This window comes from Balaenoptera musculus, chromosome 16, assembly GCF_009873245.2.
Source record: "Balaenoptera musculus isolate JJ_BM4_2016_0621 chromosome 16, mBalMus1.pri.v3, whole genome shotgun sequence".
Classification (NCBI taxonomy): Eukaryota; Metazoa; Chordata; class Mammalia; order Artiodactyla; family Balaenopteridae; genus Balaenoptera; species Balaenoptera musculus.
In genome coordinates, this window is record NC_045800.1 from 73,335,438 (window position 1) to 73,351,816 (window position 16,379).

The 16,379-nt window shown below is 39.7% G+C and overlaps 1 protein-coding gene across 5 annotated transcripts in view; it reads left to right on the forward strand.

The window, feature by feature from the left end:
* Positions 1-13,844, forward strand: part of ANK3 (ankyrin 3) — a 686,669-nt gene extending 672,825 nt beyond the window's left edge. For all 5 annotated transcript variants that reach the window (XM_036828058.1, XM_036828063.1, XM_036828060.1 and 2 more), the window contains one exon: positions 12,423-13,844. The gene's annotated coding sequence lies outside the window, so the exon portion shown is untranslated. The remainder of the gene's footprint in view (positions 1-12,422) is intronic.
* Positions 13,845-16,379: the final 2,535 nt, after the last annotated feature.

Consider the following 16,379-nt stretch of genomic DNA (forward strand, 5'->3'; position numbering starts at 1 on the left):
TAGTTGGTGGTCATTTTCAGGTTCATGTACACGTCCATCTGCACACGAAAACTATGGCCTCTAGCTGACAGTCCATAAACCTTCTCTTCACAAATTAGGAATTTAAATATAAATGAGGGTTTCCGAACCAAATGTAAATAGTGATCGTTGAGTCTCCTCTTAAGAGCGGAGGCTCAGTATGAAGTGCAGTAGCATTATTCACTCTAACAGAAAGACTATTTGGCAACAAACCGTTCATACAAATGTATTTGGAGATTTGCATTGACCAGCTTTTCACCATTTTACCACAACAGCATCTAAGAATATAATTTTGGTTGAAATGCAGTGGTTGCCAAGTTTAAACGAAATGAGCAAAATCCCTATATACTACTTCATATATTTTGTATAAACCAAAGCAAATTAAATAGGAGGTTAATGGCACTACTGTGTTTTCTAAGTTAAAATGTTTAGTGAGCTTTGTTTAAGGTTGTCTGAACTTTCCTTCATGGAGAAGGATATTTTCCTTTAACACTGTTTTCTGAACTTTGTGCTGTTTCTTTCTGTGTAGCTACAATTCAAAAGCCCATTTGGGGTGAAAAAGCAGATAGAGGTTTGAAAAGCTCTGTGTAAGTCTGTGAGATAAAGCAGGATGAGTCCTTTAGGGCCGCTCACCGACAGCTCTCCTAGCCCCAAGTAACAAAGAGCAAACAGATCCCAGTTTCCACTTCACTCACCTGCTGTTCCCCAGCTACCAGAATCCTGGTACTTGGAGTGCTGCTGTAAGGAACTGAGAAATCACGGAGTCTCACTGCCCCAAATTTTGTATGCAGGGTAACTGTAACTAAGGCCCAAAGAAATTCTTAATCCCTCCACCTCCAAAAACAACTTATTCTTTATTTATTCACTTAAAGATTTATTTCACTTCCTCTCTGTGACGCTTTCTGCCTAGGCACTGGGAAATCATCGGTAAACAACACTAGGGAGGTACTGGCCCTCGCTGACCTTACACTTTGGAGATTTAACGGTAGTCAGTCACTTCAGTATTTAAGGCATTGAGAAAACTCCCAAGAACTCCCAAGAGTGCTCTGGAAATAACAGCATTTGCTGTCCATACTCTTCCAGTGTTTCAGGTGTACTCTTCATTTAATTCTCTTGGATCGGTGCCTCTCTCATCCCCACTTAACAGGCCCCAAATTGCCCAAGGTCACCTAAATAAAAAGTGGCAGAAACAGGATACAAACCCTAACAGGCTGCCTCTGGAGCCCACACACTCAACCCTGTTAACTGGAGATTTGACCTGGTCTGAGGGTGACAGGGAAGGTTTCCTTAAGAAAATGATGCTTGAGCTTAGTTTCAAAGGATGAACAGGATTCATCTGGGTGAAGGGGAGGAAATTTGATGGTGTTTGGGGTAGCCTCCTAGGCACAGGCTCTAGCTTTCTGCAAAGGCCAGAACTGGGAAGAAACAAGAAAGGAGAACAGGTCAGTGTAGCTTGCAGAAGGTTTTGTCATTGTGTCTTGAGAGGTAGGAAAAATCGGAATATCCGGGCCTCATAAGCCTCTTTTCACTAAAAGTTTAGGTTCTCATCACACACTCTAGTTGCAGGGCACAGAATGAATTGGAGGTGGCAATAATGGATGAGCAGAAAACCTATTAAACTACTGAAGATGCTGGCTTGGGCAGTAAGGATGGTAAGAGGTAGGCTGGATCGAGAGATAGCAACATGAACTGCTTTTTGTCCGAGGACAAGGGTGAGAGATGAGAAAATTAAGGATGACATCAGTGTGGCAATATCTAGAATGAACCCACCCATTATGCGTGTCTTACAGCTGAATCTGGTAAAAGACATATACAAGATTTTTTTAAATTGAGGTGTAGATGGTTTATAATATTAGTTTCAGATGTACAACACAGTGATTCAAAATTTTTATAGATTATACTCCATTTAAAGTTGTTATAAATTATTGGTTATATTTCCCTGTGCTATACAATATGTCCTTGTAGCTTATTTATTTTATACATAGTAGTTTGTACCTCTTAATCCCCTACCCGTGTCTTGCCCCTCCTGCCTTCCCTCTCCCCACTGGTTAACCACTGGTTTGTTCTCTATATCTGTGAGTCTATTTCTGTTCTGTTATATTCATTTGGGTATTTTTTAGATTCGACATAGAAGTAATAACAGAGTATTTATCTTCCTCTGACTTCTTTCACTAAGCATAATACCCTCCAGGTCCATCCATGTTGTTGAAAATGGCAGAATTTCATTTTTTAATGGCTGAGTAATATTCCATTTTATATATGTACCACATCTTCTTTATCCACTCCTCTGTCCCATTTGTTTATTTTTGCTTTTGTTTCCTTTGCCTTAGGAGACAGATCCAAAAAACTATTGCTACAATTTATGTCAAAGAGTATCCTCTGTTTTCTTCTAGAACTTTCATGGTTTCCAGTCTTACTTTTAGGTCTTTAATCTATTTTTAGGGTTTTTTTTTTAATATGTTGTGAGGAAATGTTCTAATATTATTCTTTTACATGTAGCTGTCCAGTTTTACCAACATCATTTATTGAAGAGACTGTCTTTTCTCCATTGTATATTCTTGCCTGCTGTGTCATAGATTAACTGAGCATAAGTGTGTGGGTTTATTTCTGGGCTCTCTATTCTGTTCCATTGATCCATGTGTCTGTTTTTGTGCCAGTTCCATACTGTTTCGATTACTGTAGCTTTGTAGTATAGTCTGGTCAGGGAGCATGATAACTCTAGCTCTGTTCTTCTTTCTCAAGACTGCTTTGGCTATACAGCAGATTAATAAAACACTAAGCATGATTTTGCAGTCTTAAATTGCTGTGTTTAAGCAATTCTGATAAATGAAATAAAACTAGAAGAGAGTTCAGTCAGCTTTTAGTATGCCCCTAAAAGTTCAGCAACTTCTTCAGTAATAGACTCAGACTCTGGGTGGGAGAGAACCAAAAAGGTTATAGACACCAGCTGAGCCATTTTTCTAGAGTAATATATACCTAATATCTATGAATAAATGACACCAAAAAATATATGACAGTGCTATGCTTCCAGGGTCCTTTAGAGTGAATTAATACAGAAATGACTAGGTCACTAAATGTACAAGAGACTTTAAAATGATAAATAATCCACCCTGTAAAGCAGTTGGCAGGGCCTTGGCTCACCTGCTACACCACTCAACAAAGGAGAGAGAAACTCACTAGGAGAATTCATATGAATGTGAAAATAGCTTCAGCATAAAGCAAACTTAATGTGTCAGATGTAAAGAACAGCGATTTGACTGCAAGCCTCATTTTACTCTCCAGGGTGGTATTTGCCTTTCATAAGTGAACTTAGGAAATGAGTCCAAGAAGACTGCCTGGAATTCCAGGACACTGAATGTGTGCTCTGGAAAAATCAATTTGCAAGTATATTGAAAGTTCTTATGGCCCTGCTGGCTTTTTTTTTTGTTTGTTTTGTTTTAAATAACAGAACAACTAAGCACATGAAATGTGCCCCAATTTCACTGAGTCTCAGATGGTGACATCAAAATTTTTATTCTGCATTTTATAACCAGTTGAATTTTGAGCTATCCGAACCCTACACCTGCTTTTCTCTAATACTGAGTCACAGCCATCCTATTTTTAATGTAAGGGAAAAGCTGATGGCTTAAAATAAGTATAAAATTTATATGTAATATATAGTGATTTATAGTTTATAAAGTGCGTTTACATTTTTGTCTTATTTAATCCTTCAAACAAGCCTCCAGGAAGAGGAGACCAATTTTGATTGCTACCTTTTACAGATGAGGATACTACGGCCCGGAGAGGTCATCTGACATTTCTTCTTTCAAACAGCTGTGACTGAAAGAACTAGGACTTGGCCTCAAGATTATTGACACTTCACCTAGTGTCCGGTTCCACTAAGCTGTCTTTCTAAAATTAGTTATGAATAATAATAATGAGTCATATTCTATCAAAGATTACTGTATGCCAGGTACTAGGTAAGATCATTACATACATTACCTCATATAGTCCCCAAAACAATGCTATAATGTAAGTACTACTATCTCTTTTTTAATAAACAAGGAAACTGAATTTTAGAAGAATTAAATGACTTACCCAAGGTCCTATAGTTAATGAGCAAAAGAATAAAATTTTAACTTAACCAGAGCCTAGCTCTTAACTATTACTCATATTAATAGTTGAATAGTACTTGATGATTATCAGAAACCTAAAAGCAAATTTTGAATCAAATGTATGTACAAAGGCAAACTGTAGTAAATTTCTTCATACAATACACAGTGAAAATACTCAGTTTTTTGGTTTTGTTGTTTCTTTAAATAAAGCAAAACTTCATAGCCATAACCTTCAAAAATACCATTAGAGAGCTGATCAGTGAGGCTGTGACAACGGAGGTACCCCGGACGCATGTTGGAAAAGACTGGAACAGCTGTTTTGTAAACCTCTTTTAGGGAAATGCTCAGCATCTCACAGCCACATGGAAGCCAGGAGCAGCAGCAACAGCACGAGGCTTGCCGGGGGAAACGCTTTATCTGAGGCCAAAAAGTTGACTCATTTCATTCATGCCTTCAAAAAGGACTTGACCTTCCACCTGGTTTAGAGTGAAAAGGCTAGTAATAATATACAGTGGCGAATAAAACCTCCACGGCCCCGGCCCTTCTGCATCTCTGAGCCTGCAAGGGGGAAAGAGATGGAACATGAATTGTTTAAGGGCTGAAAATACGAAGTCCAAGATCCAATGGAAGAATAACACAGGAACATATTTAGACTTGGGGGCTGGGGAAAGTCTCTCGGAAGTCATGACATTTATGCTAAGACCTCGTAGGTGGTGCCAACAATGTAAAGAATGGGGAGAAGGAGAAGAGGACTCCAGCAAAGAGTACAACGTGCACAAGAGCCTTGAGGCGGGAAAAGGCCTAACACATTTGAGGAAATGAAAGAAGCTTAGTGTAACAGAGCCTGATGAGCTGGTGGGGCTGAGGCAGGCCCATGATGAAGTGAGAGATGCATCATCATAGGCCAGAATATAGGATTTGGATTTCATTCTAAAAAAATGTGAAGCCTTTGCAAGATTTTAAGCAAGAGTCTGACCTGATGTTTTACTCATTTATTTTTTTAAGCACACCAGCTATGTAGAGAAGGATTGGAGGGAAAACAAGAATAAACTGAAGGAGGTGAGCTAGGAGGTTATTGCTGTAGTCCAACTAAGCCACCACGGTGGCAGGGCTAGGACCTGGGCAGTAGTTTTAGGAAAGTCAACAGTATCTGATGGCTTGGGGTTAGGATGGAGAAGAAGGGTTGAGTCAAGGATGATGCCTTGACTCAAGGTTTCAAGGGTAATAAGCAGGTGGGTGGTGGAAAAAAAGGAACAGGATGGGTTTTAAGAAGAATATCAAGCCCTCAGGCTTTTGTCGATTCACAAGTCTGGAGCTTTGAGGAAAGGTTGGGCTAGGTGTATAAAAATGTGCGTGTTATCGCTAAAGAGGTGAATACTGAATATCAGAGAAAGGGAACACCAGAGAATAGGTGTGATTACCTAGGGAGAAAGTGAAAGTGAGCAAAGAAGGGGCTCAGGATCGAGCCCCAAAGAACAACATTTTGAAGAGGAATAGAGAGCTGTAAAAGGTTGCCTCTGACCTCTTCCCTCCTAGAGATCTCCAAGCTGTTCCAGCTCCTCTAATCTATAATCATATTCAGCCTCGGCCCTCTAGTATATATTTAAAAAATTTTTTTCATAGCATATTCTTTTCTGAAGATATTTCTAATCTTACTTTTATTCCTTTATGCATTATAAATGTAGTTCTCTCATATTCTGTGTATAATAATTCTAAATTGGAACCCAATGCAGGACTGTTTCTGCTGGTTCTTGCTCATTTTTCCCCCTGTGTCCCTGGTCCTCTAGTATATTTGTCTGGTTTTACCCAAAATATTTTAATCCATGCAGTTTAGTATCAGTGGATGAAAAAAACTTTCCTGTAATGCAGATTAGCTGATAAGCTTTTGTAAATAACTGACCATGCACATTTAGAGCCCCTTTACTTCTTAGTTTGTGACACACACTGTGTAGGTGGTCGGGGGAGTCCAGCGTTGAAGACATTATCCTGATATTACTCAGCCATTAAAAGAAGAATGAAATAATGCTATTTGCAGCAACATGGATGGACCTAGAGATCATCATATTACGTGAAGTAAGCCAGACAGAGAAAGATAAATATCATATGATATCGCTTACATGTGAACTCTTAAAAAAAAAAAAAAAAGATACAAATGAACTTATTTCCAAGACAGAGACTCACAGACATAGAAAACAAGCATATGGTTACCAAAGGGGAAAGGGGGGTAGCGGAGGGACAAATTAGGAGGTTGGGATTGACATATACACACTACTATATATAAACTAGCCAACAAGGACCTACTGTATAGAACCGGGAACTATACTCAATATTTTGTAATAACCTATAAGGGAAGAGAATCTGAAGAAGAATATATATATATATACATAAAAAACTAAATCACTTTGCTGTACACCTGTATCTAACACAACATTGTTAATCAACTCTCCTTCAATTAAAAAAAATATATTTAAAAAAAAAGACATTATCCCCAGCTTCACCACTCACTTGAGGGCATATAAACTGTAGAGTCTAGTCCAAGAGGCAAACAAGATAGTAAGTAACACAAATCAAAATATAGAGCTATAATAAAAGATATAAACAAATCGCTAGGAGAATCCACTGGAAGATGTAGTAAACGCCAATGGAGGAGATCTTGCAAAGCTTCTTGAAGTGCCTATTTGAACTGGCTTTTGAAGAAAGGGTAGGGTTTAAGACTGGGCAGTGTGATATGTGCTATGCTCAGGAGTTTGGCCTTTATCCCAGAGACAGTTAGGTACCACTGGAAGTGTTGTCGAAGGAGAATAATACAGTCAGATGGGATTTAGGTAACCCTAGGGGTAGGAGAGGGAGTTAGTGGTGAGGAGAGTTTGAACACGAGGACCTCAGTTATGAGACAGGATGAGGGCCTGATCCTGGGCAGAGACAATAGAAAGGAGAGGGCAGATTTGAGGAACACTTTAGAAGTATAACAACCAGATTAATTCCACACAGGGAGTGAGGGTTGTGATCTTGTGTGTAATCACTAACAAAAATATAGAACCTAAGAAAAGGAAAACAAAATTAGGGACTGAAATAGGTCAATCTGTAGTGCCTTCAATATTTGTCAGTGATGAGGAAGAGAAATCTGGGCTAGCAATCTTAATGTGGTAAGTGGCCTGAGTGAATGTAAATCACACGCTTACTAGCTGTGTAAGCTTAGCCAGCTTATTTAACTCCTGTGCCTTAATTTCCTCGCCTCTATTAGGATAAGAGTAACATATCTCACAGAGTTGTTGTTAGAATTAAACGAGTGAGTCCATGTAAATCACTTAACGGTGACTGGCAAGCCCATAGTAGGCACTCAGTAAATTCAGCTATTAGTAGGAGTGCTAAGAGGTGGGGGCAGGGAGATAAATCAGGAGCTTGGGGTGAACATATACACACCACTGTATATAAAATAGGTAAACAACAAGGACCTACTGCATAGCACAGGGAACTCTACTTAATAGCTTGTCATAACCTGTGATGGAAAAGAATCGGAAAAATATATATGTATATATAACTGAATCACTGTGCTATACACGTGAAACTGACACAAGATTGTAAATCAACTCTACTTCAGTTCTTTAAAAATGATATAGATTTTTAAAACAGAGAGAGGTGGGACAGGAGCCGAGACTAGCACCCGAAGAGCCTGGATTCCGGAGGCCAGTGGACAGAGCAGCGGCCGCCAGGTGCGCTAGGACACAACAGTGGGAGAGGTCGGGACAGCAGCACCACTGAAGTCCCCTGCATGTCACGTCGGTTTCTACTTCAGAACACTTTCAATTACTTCATATGACTCGTTTCTCACAGTAGCCCTGGGAAATCATTAAAATAGGTATTCTCATTCCTCTTTACCAAGGAGAGAGAGCAAAATCGCCGAGGCTATAGTTAATAAATGACAGGTTTGGCTTTTAACCTAGACCTCCTGATTCTGCTTCCAGGAAGTCAGAACTGTGGTCTGAATTGCTTCACTCCAGATTCAGGACCCCGCCCTCCAGAATATTTTCCAGAATTCATCTGAAGTAGATAATGTTTTTATGTAGTGTTTTTCATTTTTCTTTCCCTTTAAAAAAATCCCTAATTAACCAAAAGCAGGGGTCTAGGGCCAGGTGGCTTGACTTCCAATTCTGGCTCGCGCATGTACTAAATGTGTCACCAGTATAACAGCTGTATGGCTCTATTTTCTTGTTTGTAAAATGGAAGAGATAGTACCTCACTGTTACTAGGATTAAATGAGCTCCACCTTAGAACAGTGCCTGGCACATCATAAACATTTAATAATAACAACAACATTATTAGTTGTACTACTAAGTTAACTATACAACTTTATTAGGGTTATATTTTTCTTCTATAGCCAACATGTACATCAGTACTTTACCAGTAATTACTTTTCTTTTTTTTAAAACTGGCCCTGTGACCTCAGATATTTTTTTAATCACAAGTCACTAGAAAAGAACAAACAAAAATTAAGTCCCACTTATTGGTATTAGTTGAAGAACAAATCTACACAAACTGGGAATTATTTTTAAATGGTGCAATAGTTTATTATGATAAGATAAAGTAGTTAGAATTAATGCTTAGGAAAAAATGTTTTTAGCCCCATTACTTCCTTAAGAAGAGAGAGAGAAAAGGAGAAGGAAAGGGAAGAGAGAGGTGGGTTAGGAAGAGAACTAGAATAACAAATTCTCTGTTCTCAGTGGGCTATAGAGAAGGCATATCAGAAAAGACTTTCCTTAGGGCGTAACAGAGCTAAGTCTTTAAAGATGAGTAAGAGTGAGCCTACAGGGACTTCCCTGGTGGTCCAGTGGCTAAGACTCTGCACTTCCAATGCAGGGGGACTGGGTTTGAGCCCTGGTCAGGGAAGTAGAGCCCGCATGCTGCAACTAAAGATCCGGCATGCCACAACTAAGACCCAGTACAGCCAAATAAATAAATAAATATTTAAAAAAAAAAAAAAAAAGAGCCTGCAAATGTGGGTCTCACTAGGGAGAAGATAGACCACACTTTCAAGGAGATGGCATTTGAAACACACTTGAAGAGTGAAGAGAAGTTAGAGATAAATGAAGATGACAGCAGGGGATTATAGGTGGATATGAAATCATGAGCAAAGAAAAGGAAGTTGGAAACCAACGGGTTGATGACGGGCATGTAGTCTAGATCCTCTAGATCCTCCAAGTGTGGTCTGTGGGCCGGCAGTATCAGCATCACCTGGGAGTCTTGTTAGAAACGCAGAATCTCTGGGCTCACTCTGACTACTCGATCAGAATCCACATTTGAAGATCCCTGGGTGATACGTATGCACTTTAAGCTTTGCGAAGTGCTGCTCCAGAACATATTACTGGCCCTTAATCTTGGCTGAACATCGGAATCATCTACAGAGGTTTTTTGGGGTTTTTTTTTTTGTTTTTTTTTTTTAAGTGTTTGATGCTGGGCACCACCCCTAGAAATTCTAAATAAACTGGTATGGGAAGTGGCCTGGACACTGGGATTTTTTAAATCTCCCCAGATAATTCTAATGTGTACCCAAGTTTGAGAAACAGTGGAGATTGTCAAACAACGCTTTTCAGTGGAGAGTATGGGCATTAAGCATGAAAAGGTTTACTGGGATGAACTGCAGAGAGCTAAAGGTGTAAGGGTGTGTGTGTGTGTGTCTGTGTGTCTGTGTGTGTGTGTGTCTGTGTGTGTGTGTGTGTGTGTGTGTGTCTGTGTGTGTGTGTGGCTGTTGTTGTTGGGGGTTTTTTTTAGCTAGCCACTAGGGGCTAAATACCACCAGTATGTGAACCTATAGAGGAAAGGTTGGTTTTAACCTAAATATCTTCCTGACTTGAAAATGTGCTATGGAAAGTACAACATTCACCTGTGAAATATAACCTGAAATATAACCATGAGAATCCAATGAATAGCTGTTTTTCTATATTTTAAATGTTTCTAAAATTTAAAAAAATGTATAGTGAAATGACTAAATGGAACGATTGGTTTTCTGACTTGTTTTCCACTACATTTGGGTTTGAAAAGCATGAAAACCCAAGGACAGATAGATTCCTCAATGCAAATGCTTCTATCTCAGATCCATTATCTACACCCAGAAAGAGACGACGACTCAAATTCTATTTCTGAAATGTCATCCTGATGGATCCTGCCCTTGCACCTTTCCATCAGATGGCGATCTCATCATAGTCTATACAGAGTGTCAATATTTTATAACAGGTCCACAGCCAGTCAGCCAAAGCGCTCATGCTTTTTGTGCAACACTGTACTTGGTATAGGCTTTTGTCCAGTGAATAACCTTCCTGCACCCCGTGTAGTTGGGGCCTACACACGCTGATTGCGTGACCAAGAACAAGAGAGATTTATAAGGGGAAGTAACACCCAACTTTTTAAACTATCACCCACATTATATCTGAATATAAATGGGCATAAGTGATAGTTTTTTTAAATTATAGAAACATATCCACTATCTCTAGAAAGATAATGTTCGCTTGCATTGAGGTGATAAGAGAAAGACCTTGCTTCTTATTGCAAGATTAATTGGGAAGCTGGATTGGTCTTTGGAAGATGAAGCAAAACAAAAAAAGTTCAACTGGGCTGTAGTGATGACTGCACATCTATATACATTTACTAAAATTATCAAGCTATATATAATAGATGAATGATATGGTATATAAATTATGTATCAGTTAAGCTGTAAAAAGTTGGGGGGAGGGTCAATTAGAAAAAAAATTGCTAAGAATTCTCCCTAAGAAAACAAAGTGAGATCACCGGGGTAACATTACCATAGGACCATCCGAGAAGCCTGGAAGATTAGGAATAGATGGTAAAAGCAGAGGTGAGAAAATCCTGATCTTCTTACTCTGATTTGCACATTCTCTGGGACATGGCCTGCCCAAATGAGTCACTTTCCTTCTCTGGAACCTCTGCAGAGTCATGGGAGTGGGGCAGGTGTTGAAATCACCCCAGAAGGAATTGATACTTTGATATTCTTGGCTCCAAGCTTTAGTGACCTGGGGCATGGAGGTCAGTGCCACTTTTAATACAGAAAAGGAAGGCAGAACCGTGGTGGGGCAGACAGAGGAAGTGCTGTACTAACATGTTTACAGAAGCCAAGGTAGCCCGGGAGATCCATCTAAAGGGAAAGAAACTTGTCTGGGGTAAGTAAACAACCTCAAGGTCACTGAGAACACTTTTAGGCCCCAACAGAAGCAGAATTCTAAAGGTTCTCCAGGACCTGCAAAAATAGTCTGTTGCATGTATGTGAGTGAACAGGGTTGTTCCCCAAATTAATCTTGCCTGGCTCGCCTTTTCTCTAGGGGCTATGTCTTGTTCTCGGGCAGGCATTCAGGTGTCACCCTTTCACACTGATCAGGAGGAAGGGACATACGAAGGAAGAACTTTGTTTTATGGAGGAGGAGTTCCTACCAAGAGCAGTACTGCACAAGAGTATGAAAACCTCTGACAAAAAGGATGTTTATTTATTTTGACTTATTAAGACTGGCTCTAAAACACTGATAACTTTATGCAGGTATTATCCAGTAAGACAAGATGTTCTTAGTGGAGTCTCCATAAAAAAGCTCAAATAAAATTAATTTATCCTGTCATGACTGACATGAGGCAGGAGAAGGGAAGGTATTCTTTGCAATGGCAGGAGATAGTCTTTAATCTGAATTTGCGTATGGAAAAGCAATTTCATAGTAAATGAAGTAAGGACACTGTTCTCCCTTTTTGAAAGGCTGCATTTTGCAGGGTGAGAGGCTTATCATAAAACACAGAGGCATGACCGAGACGCTCCATCCTGACTCCGTATCCCTGGCCCAGTGTGCCCTTGAAGACCCCAGACATTTTGATGGAAATCTCAGAGCACCTTTGTCAGCCTCCTTACTTCACAGATAAGACTGAGGCCCAGAGGTCTGCAAATGGCTTTCCCCAGTGCCTCAGTGAGTGACCTGAGCATCAGAGACTTCAGAACTAGAAGAGGGTCTTTCTGACTCAATCCCTGAAACCCCTAATATGGGAAACAATGTTCTGTGGAGGGGACAGGGTCACCCAGAGAAGCTCATTGCCTTCAAAGAGCTTTCTAGCACACTTCAGGGCTTTGTGCTCTGAGGCATCTAGCAAATCGCCTCAGTCAAAAGTGTGTTAAACCACCCCATTAGGAAGTCGAGGGCCCCCATTCTCTGAGGCTTTTCTGCTGAATGGCAAGGAAGATTTTGGCAAGTTCTTTAAAATAAGTAAATAAAAGGAAGGGAAAAAAAAAGCTAAACTCACCACCTATTGTTTCTCTATCCACAGGATCATATTGTTTTTATTGCCAGTACTGAGAAATTCATGGAAGATAAGTCAGCAGGAAGTAAAAATTTACGGAGAATGGTGTGTGTGTTTGCTGCTTCCACACATTAATGGCATGATTTTTTTTTTTATGCAAAAAGAAAAAAAAGGAAAAGAAAACCACCCACATTTTAATTTAGCATGAGCCAATTTACAGAGCATGAAAATTCACTTTCATTCCCGGGATTGGCACGTGTGCAATTAGCAATGCAGTGTATATACGAGAAGCCATGCTGTTAACAGTTTATCTCAAGTAATTTGGTGTCATTTACAAAAGGAAGAAATTCCTGCCGCCAGAAGAGACAGAAGGAGATGGAATGATCAAATCACGGAGAAACACTAAAATTACTAAATCCACAACAGCTCGCCTTATTTTTCTTGGACCCAAACTGTCAGGGTACAAACACTATTTGTTTCTTTTTTAAAACATCTATAGTTTTGCTGTAAATAATAACACTGTATAAATTCTAACAGAAAAATGGAATAAATGTCAATAAGGCACTGCCTCTTAGAACACAGAGAATATTGCAGATGCATTTAACACAACGGGGGTCTCAAGTGACTTCACCCCAAAAGGAGGAGGAGGGGTTATGGGTAGGGGGATCTTCACCAATTCTTGTATATTAGCAATTATAATGTTTGTATATGCAAAACTGCTAGCTTGATTTTAAAAAAACAAATCTTTAAAATCTGCTGCAAATTTAAATAATTCCCAAAATGAGGAATTCTGTAGTTCTGTGAAAAAAATTTTTTTCTTCAGAATACTAATATTTTGATGCATGTGTATCACCTTATTTTGATTAAATCTTTTCCAATTTTGCAAACACTACAGTATACTGCAACACAGAAGATTTTATCTGTAAACACAAAGCCCTTCATCTAATATTTGTTGCTATTGCCAATTTTTCAATGAAATGACCTAAAAATGAAAAAAAAATAACCTATACGGTAGTGGCTTTGGGGGAGGGGGGTGCTGGTAGTGCTTAAAAGGGTAATGCTTGCCGCTTTAGAGGTGGTCGGTGCTCATCAGAGGCCCCTGGCAGGGGTATTTTCAGTGGACTGCACAGAAATTCTTAGCTGGTAGAATGGCAGCACGCTGTAAACTTATTCCTGTATCGTGTACTGGCTGTAAGATGTAGACACCTTTCAGTAAGCCAATCATTTGTAACCATTCTAGCCATGTCATATTAGGTTAATAAGGCTGCTGTGTTTTAAAGGGCATTTTTATTTGGGTTTTGGTGAAATCCTTTAATTTGTTGATTATATTCATATAAAATCAGCATTTATTGACACATAGCTCTAATGACATATGTATGAGAAACCATACACTGGATGACCTAGTCGATTATTTAAGCATAAAATAAATTGTGTTAAACTCTTCACCTATCTGTGCTCTACAGTGTCCTTGTGTTCTCTGGCAAAAGGTAATTGTCTTAACTCCTTGTCACTTGGCCGCAGCCGTCCTCCTCACCAGCCCGTTCCGTGCCTCTGCCTCTGTGGTCACTAAAGAGATAGTCCCCAACATTCAGTCCTGCCCTGCCAACTCCCAACTTAACACAAATTCTGTGCATTTCACTGAGAAGCCAGAAATTACAGATTGACTGACAAGTGATCTTTGCCCACAGCTGGTATGAGCTGCCCCCCAAAACGTGGAGAATTGGGGCTGTAACAGCTGGCACGTACAGAAGTTGTAAAATAGCACTTCCAGGAACCATTCAGACAGCAGTTGTCTGTAGCCCATAAAGCAATCGTTTTTAAATTGACATTCACTGTCCGTGCTTGTAAGCTGGGAGATTTCACATAATAACCCAAATTTCTAACGTCTCTTGAAAAGCAAGATTTAGCAACCACAAGTCTCAATGCCAGAAGGCAACAACCTGCTGGGCCACACTGCCCCTGCCCACTCCAGCCAGGCCTGGGGTCTCCAGGCACCACAGTCCCGTCCCCATTTCTCACACTGTGACTGCCCTGACTGGCCTGTAGGTGCTGGAGTTTGTGATCAGACACTACATGATAAATTCAACGAGGCAGAGACCGTGTCTGTTTTAATTTTTATTCTAGCCCAGAGCCTGGCATATAGTAACGGTGGTAGGAGCAACTGTCATCACCATTGCTGCAAATGGAATGCTCACAGTATGCCAGACTATTCTAAGCATGTTGCGTTTATTAACTCAGTCCTCATAACAACTTTATGAAGTAGATACTGTCTTTGATAGTAATAGTCCCTGTATAAATATTCAACGGGTGCTTAGAGCCATTCAGCAATGTCACAGATTTTCTGTCGTTTAGGATTATTGCCAAACGGGACGAGTTGTTCCCAGTCAGGTTTCAGTATCTATGCAGAACACATGTATGGGGAATCTACCGTGCATAAAGAATGGGGCTAGACTGCATTTGCACGGCATCCCCAGTAAAAAGATACTCGTTTGGCACCCTTAGCCCTGCATCAAAATCATCTTATGATGAGCAAACCAAGACCCCAGGAAGATTTTTTAAAATCCAGGTATCCTAACTTCCCATCTAAGTGTTATGAATTTCTGACTCACAGTCCTTGACAGAAAGGTATTTACCCTGAACTAGAAATTCAGTGAAGTGTACTTGTTTGGGGATTAAATGGGTGTTATGTTTATATACCTGAAAATTTGACTTTAGGGACACGTGATGGGCTAAACTTCAGGCCAAGCAAAAGTTCATAAATTTACTCAAAAAGAGAAGTATCCGAAGTAGGATAATCAAGATTTTATTTGCATATATATAGGTATATGTATATATTTATATATGTATGCATGGATTGAATGCGGGCATGCGTTATATACAGTCTTCAGCCTGCTAGCTTATAAAAATGTATTTCAGCTTTCCTTGATTTACATTGCCGTTAAAAAAAATGAACTGTGATGGACAGATTCCTGATATTTGCTGTGTTTTTCAATTTTATAATCCTACCAAATTCCTGAGTTTCTTAAATTTAAATGTATTATCATTATTGTATTGCCAAGTTATGGCAATATACTGTGCAGGGTTATTTCACCATTTCTAAGAGGGATCTACTTCACTGAACACATAAGCAGCCAGCCTTCTATTACTAAATTCTACCTTGGCATCCTGATATTCCACCATGTTCATTTTGGTACCATCCTGGGGTCCCATCAAGACATGTTTTTTTCCAGGGCAAATAAACAAACAGAAAAAGTTGTCTGCTTGCCTTTATTATCATGAGCATCAAGTCACATCTGGCTATACGACAGGGATATGTGAGAAGCCCAGAAATATAAATCACAGGAATGATAACTCATCTTGTGATGAGTGAGTTTCTGTGAGTTTCTGAAGAAACCAGTGATCTAAATGCTAACTTCCTATCTGGGTGACTCTGGATGTTCTTGATCTGTTAAAGAGGCCCTGGCGTATTAAAAGGTGTGTGATTTCCTGGTCATACGGCACTGCTTCTCTTTCACGAATTAATGATCAAACAGTCCATAAGTAAACATTTCCAACATTGGGATTCGAGGCCAAGTTTACAAGAGTTCTTTCAATAACAGAGACAAAAGGTTATCCGGCTAACCATGCACCAATACAAAATCAATAAATAACAGAGTCGACTCCGACAAGCGTTCTTAGCAACAGGCCCAACAGCTTTCAGTTTTTTCAACAGAATTAAATGCAGACAGTTCAACATAAGAGCAAAAAGAAATCTGCCATTATATCTGCTACACTCAATGACTGACGGCTATGAATAGTAACGACAACTAGGTGAACCTGCAGTGAAGACATTTTATTCCTTATGCCTTGGTGCTTCCTGCGTTGAGGAATAAACACCCTGAGGGCTGCATTTCCAACAGGACGTCCTGAGGCTCCTCACCAATTGCAAAGGAGTTCCCAAGCACAGCAGAGATGAATACCCTCGGGGGTTCGAAAGGAGTGAGG